Source organism: Eptatretus burgeri, chromosome 16 (genome assembly GCF_056783735.1).
Source record: "Eptatretus burgeri isolate ZD-2024b chromosome 16, Ebu_testis_v1, whole genome shotgun sequence".
Taxonomy (NCBI): domain Eukaryota; kingdom Metazoa; phylum Chordata; class Myxini; order Myxiniformes; family Myxinidae; genus Eptatretus; species Eptatretus burgeri.
The window spans coordinates 13,133,049-13,139,063 of NC_140976.1; the positions used below are offsets into that span (position 1 = coordinate 13,133,049).

Here is a 6,015-nt window from a genome sequence, read left to right on the forward strand (position 1 = left end):
AATATTAAATTTTTTGATCTGGGTTTTTTTTTTTGTTTTTTTTTTTAATTTAATCAGGCTCACTTGGTTGTACCTGGATGGGTTTGAGGGTAGAGGAGTAGCAGCTGAAATGTGAATCCTATCCAGGTCCCTCCTGATAACTTCATCTTTGCTCTTTGCTTGTTCGGGTTCCTTCTGATGATTCCAATGCAGGACTGGTACCTATTTGGTCTTCCATTTGATTTGAATTGAATTTATTTTCATCCCATTCTAAATTAAACTGAATAATAATAATTGTTACGGGTCAGGGTCAGGTGTCCGATCAAAGCGGGGTTCCATCAAAGCGGGACGTCTTGGTACCCGGTCATCACTGCCAGCAATTATAAAGTGGCAGTTCTAATTATGTCTCTTATTAATTACATAACACACCAGTACACAAATGCCCCACAAAATACACTACACAAAACAAGTCCTAGCAAGGGTCTGCAGTCTCTGACTGCTCTTTTTCTTGTTTGTTACTTGCAAAATCAAAGATTTTTCAAGTATATTGGTCTTTTGACTTTGTTATTCTGTCTGTCTGTTAATCAATTGCAGGTCACAATTCTAAACCGATCGTCATGAAATTTCACCAAGTTGTACAGGTCGTCTCAACTGAGAAGAACTATTGATTTTGAGGTCAAAGGTCATCTTGAGGTCGAATTTCTAAAATCATTTTTCATTCGATTGACCTTAAAGTTGAACAGGATTTGCATATTGGCATCACTGAATTGGGAAACCAAGTATTTGAGGTCAAAGGTCGACTAAAGGGCAAACTTCTAAAATCATTAATTTTAAATCTGAAAAATCGTCAATTTTCATCCGATTGACTTGGAAAATTAAACAGCAATTGCATACTGCATCACCAAATTGGGAAACCAACTATTTTTGAGATCAAAAGGTCGAAGGTCAACTCAAGCACAAACATCTAAAATTATCAATTTCAATCTGAAAAATGGTCAATTTTCATCCGATTGACCTGAGCTTTGATTAACATTGTCAATTTTAACCTTAATGAAACGGACAATTTGATGTATCCATGGCAACCTTTGAAGAGGGGGGTGGATTTTGCAAATATGGTGCTCTGCACGATGTCTTTTTCTTGTTTGTTTGTGTGCAGGATATCTCAAAAAGCTGGAGACGGATTCGGATAAAATTTGGTGAGTAGGTTGGATGTGAGACAAGGACGAACTGGTTAGATTTTGGTGAAAATCCGGATCTGGCTACTAGAATTTCTTTTATGTGATTCTTCACCATTGAGAGATAGGGCCAAAAACTATATGTAGCATAATATCTCAAAAAGTTATGGACGCATTCACACAAAACTCTGTCGATGAGTTGAATAGGTGACAAGAACAAGCCGATTCGATTTTGGTTCAGGTCTGAATCCAGATCCGATCAATCAGTGGGATACAAAACGTAAACTGTTCAGCTCGGAGGTTTGTGCTCTCCCATGTTCTGTTCTCGTTCATCTTGTGTGCAGCTTGTTCACCCCCATGTGTCCTTCTCCCCTCCCCTTGACATCACGCTCATTTCTATTCTGCTGTTGCTGTTTCCCCCTTGTCATTTTGTTTCCTTCCATTCTCAGTCAACCCCCACCTCCCAGGTCCACCTCTGGTAACATTGACTGAGTAATTGCAAGCAGAGGCTGAAGGACATCCTTTTATATTACTGACTTCTGATTTGCTTTTGATCCAACATGTGTGTCGTAACTATATGGGCGAATCATCTTGATCCGGCGTTGTCTCATGAACCTGGGCTTGTTGAGAATCTGGAACCATCCAATGATCATGACCTGTTAATATTTGAAATTGTCCAAGAGCTTAAGGTTGGTGACTTACGAAGCTTTATGGGCTATTTGAGACATCTCGATTGCAATTTGCTCTTCGAGGGTCTTTCAGCAAGTGAGATAAGCCTGGTGTTAGGGTGCCTGGCTTGGGATCTTCGGGTTCTGAGTTTGAGCCCGTCCACCATTGAATTAACACCAGGTGGGGTTGACTCAGTCTATCATCCTTTCGAGGTCGGCAAAATGAGCACCAGTGTACTGGTGATGGGGGAAATACATCAACGGCACAGCCATGCCCCCAGCCAATGATGCAACCAGCAGCCACAGGCTGCACCCGAATAAGAAGGAGAAGAATAAGCTAAGTAGTCTTCAATCGGACGTTAGGAGAGAGTGTCCAGAGGTTTCTTCCAAGGAGGACCATGAGTTAGGTCCAAGAAGAGTCTTTGACAAACAAGGTTGAGTAGTTATCTTACTATCGATGAGGAATAGGTTCCACTTGGGGATGAAGTATCTCTCTCTCTGATGTACCATACTCTTCACAGAGAGTCTGTGCCGCCGAAGCAGCGTCCGAAGCAAGGGTTATACTGCGTGGTTTGCCATTGCCTTCCCAGCAGTAGTCAGGGCAGGAGTTTGTAATTAGTTCAGGGTGCCGGGGATAGCTTGCCTGCTCCTTGCGAAGGACACTGTGGGGTCTTGAACGTCCACCAATTACTGTCGGCAGATGGGACGCCCAATTTTACATCTATTCGAGGGACGGTATTCACATCACTGAATCACCCTGCCTGTGAAACACCAGGATGGCAGTTTATAGCTGGGTTGGACTTCGAACCCAGTGTAAATTCATCAGGAAAACATGATGATTCTGTTTCAATTTTACAGAAAAGATCTCAGAATGCACAAATTTAAGGTTAAAATTACAAAATTTCCCTTCCCGGGGAGGAGGTACACCACCCTCCCAGACCCTCCCCCCCCCCGCCTCCCCCGTCGTATCGCTCCCTCGCACCTCAGATCCTTTCCATCCTCCCGCTTTTTCTTCTCTCAATTTCGACAATTATGGAAGAGGAAGGGAAGGAGCCATGGAGAGTGAGGAGTTTAGGTGAGGGGGGGTGAAGGATATTGTGGCCATCACACGTCGTGAGATCGGCTGTGTCACATTGATGGCTTGTGTGCAATACGATTCAAGGTGAGCCATCGCCATTTAGTATTAAAATGCATGCATTGAAAACCCTGAGATCGGCAGCCTTGACAAACAGGCCTCGGACTTAAAAATCACGACTGAGGGAACAATAAGACCACCCCATCCACACCACAACCACTCCTCCATCCACACCACCACCATCCCCAAACTGAACCCCACTAACCCCATCCCCACTACCACCACAACAGCCCCACATCCTAGCCAAACAGCCCCCTCCCCGATCCCCACCATCACAGCCCCCCAACCCCACCAACACATCCCCTCTAAACCCACCAGCACAGCCACCATCCCAGCCACCACAGCCTCCTCTAAACCCACCAACGCAGCCCCCATAGCCCCCTCCAAATCCACCACCACAGCCCCCATCCCAGCCACCACAGGCCCCTCTAAATCCACCAACACATCCCCCACCCCAGCCACCACACCCCCATCCCAGCCACCACAGCCCCCATCCCAGCCACCACAACCCCCTCTAAATCCACCAACACAGCCCCCATCCCAGCCACCACAGCCCCTCTAAATCCACCATCACAGCCCCCATCCCAGCCACCTCTAAATCCACCAACACAGCCCCCATCCCAACCACCACAGCCCCCTCCAAATCCACCACCATAGCCCCCATCCCAGCCACCTCTAAATCCACCACTGCAGCCCCCATCCCAGCCACCACAGCCCCCTCCAAATCCACCACCACAGCCCCCATCACAGCCACCACAGCCCCCTCAATATTTTTCTCACCCAACAGGAGCAAACAAAACATTTACAAACAAGAAGGGCACCCCGGTAGAGCGCATACCTCTGCCCCGTAATGCCTGATCCACTAGAACATGTCGGGCCCAATACATGACTCCATCGTTTTTGGCCCGATCTCTCAATGGTGAATAATCACTTTAAATATTTAATAATTCTCGAATCTAGACCCAGATCCGGATCTTCACCAAAATCGAATCAATTCGTCCTTGCCACACACCCAACATGTCCAGCAAGTTTCATCCGAATCCGTGCACAACATTTTGAGAATATCCTGTACACAGACAAACAGACAGAGAAGCCAAAGAGACTTCGCGGAGGTAACAAGGCCGCCACGTTTGCCAGATCTATCTTGAGTGCAGATTACAGGTTCCGGGCCAGACCTGTGCTCCCAACTCCCAAGGTCATTGTTAAAGGGATCTTGTGAACAAGGCGCTGCTCTGTGCGGCCTAAGGAGAACGATATCCAAGCTCGTCATTTCGAAGGGATGGAGTGGGGACCATGCTGGTGCTTCAACACGGATGAAGCCAAATAAGGAGACAACACCATTGTTTTCTCGCCTCGTCCAGCGAGTCTTCCATGGTTGCAAAACAGAAACATTTATTTGGCCATAAGAGCTGAGAGACCTCTTATGGGACACAGCACTGATACATGTAGATATCTATATTATATTGAGAGGTGTGTGTGGTGTGTGTTTACCAGAAAGCATGAAATATTTGAGTGAAAAATCACTCGTAGAGCGACACTTGGCAAAACAGCACAAAGTAGAATAGCACTCGGTGGAGTGCATACCTCTGCCAGGTGGAACAGTTCACGTTTTGTATCCCACTGATGGGCTGGATCCGAACCAACATCCAATCCGCTTGTTCTTGTCACCTCACCAACTCATCCACATAGTTTTGTCATAACTTGTCCACAACTGTTTGAGATTATAGTGATATATTTAGTTTTTGTCCCTATCTATCAATTTCAGTCCCTTCCCTTTAGGTTGCAAAAGTCCCTTCCCATTGGGGTTTCTTTTTGTGTGTGTGTCTGAGTGTGCTGGTGCCTGTCTGTGAAGTAAGTCTGTAGAAGTGCATTATTGTTGTAACTGTTATTAATCTCGCGTCAAGTCTGCACTGTCTGCTTTCGTAAGTTGCTTGTATTATTGTCGCACCACACCTCTCTACTCTTTCCCTGCGTTACATACCCAATAAATCTTTGTCGTACCACATACTTTTCCTCGCTTGCTTGTTAAATAATTATCATTAGGAACGTTCCCAGCTCGCCGTTGTCTTTTCTCTCATTGGTCCAACATGGCTCGAATCTAAGTTTAGCCGGGTCCAACGATCCATTTATATTCCCAACGATCCGTTCCTTCCAGCCGGTACGTCCTTGGCAGTGTCGCTTGGCTGCATCCGATCCAGAGAAGTGATCCGATCCAGTTTGGACAAGGCGTACCGAGGGCGTGGTTTCCCGGTAATCAAACCACGTGGTTAATTAGGTAACTCGATTCCATAGACGGGAGGACCCTAAGTCACGCGGTTGAGTTATTGGCGTCCACGCTCGGTTAAGCGACCCGCCGCGTCACGGAATTATCCGTGAGCGATGGCCTACAATTCCGCGGAGCTTGGTGGGAATCGACGTAGCTTCCCCCACCTCGTGGTCTTCTCACCCAACCCTGCCAGCCCGCAACAGTTTGGTGTTAGGAGTGGGATTGAGCCATAAAAATTACGGGATTCAAAACCGCAACAATTTGGTACCTGGAAACGGATTCGAGCCAGGGGTGTGCTTAGCAACCCCCCCCCTTGCCCCCGAAATTAAGAGCAGAATTCAAATTTTATCTAATAATTATTGTTACAGACCATGGCGGACCAAGCCTGGTGTCGGCGTAGTGGTTAGGGTAGTGGCTTGGGATCCAAAAGGTCCTGAGTTCAATCCCCGTTGGCTGCTTGAATTAATACACACCAGGAGGTTGACTCAACCTGTCATCCTTCCGAGGTCGGCGAAGCGAGTACCAGTGTACTGGGCTGGTGTATACCCCGGTTAGAATAGGTGTACCATATCCCTGTGTCGTAAGAGGCGACCAGGGTTGCGTCAGGATGATTGGCTGTGTGGGGCTTGGTGACAAGTGGTGAGGAGCTGATGATTGGCTTGTGAGGATTGGTGACAAATGGTGAGGAGCTGATGATTGGCTGTGTGAGGCTTGGTGACAAGTGGTCAGGAGCTGATGATTGGCTGTGTGGGGCTTGGTGACAAGTGGTGAGGAGCTAATGGTTGGCTGTGT

At 47.0% G+C, this 6,015-nt stretch overlaps 1 long non-coding RNA gene across 2 annotated transcripts in view; it reads left to right on the plus strand.

Moving 5' to 3' along the window:
• The window catches only part of LOC147010545 (uncharacterized), a 4,798-nt gene extending 3,623 nt beyond the window's left edge, over positions 1 to 1,175 (plus strand). For both annotated transcript variants that reach the window (XR_015052442.1, XR_015052443.1), the window contains exon 3: positions 1,136 to 1,175. This is a non-coding gene — a long non-coding RNA (uncharacterized LOC147010545). The remainder of the gene's footprint in view (positions 1 to 1,135) is intronic.
• The last annotated feature ends 4,840 nt before the right edge of the window (positions 1,176 to 6,015 follow it).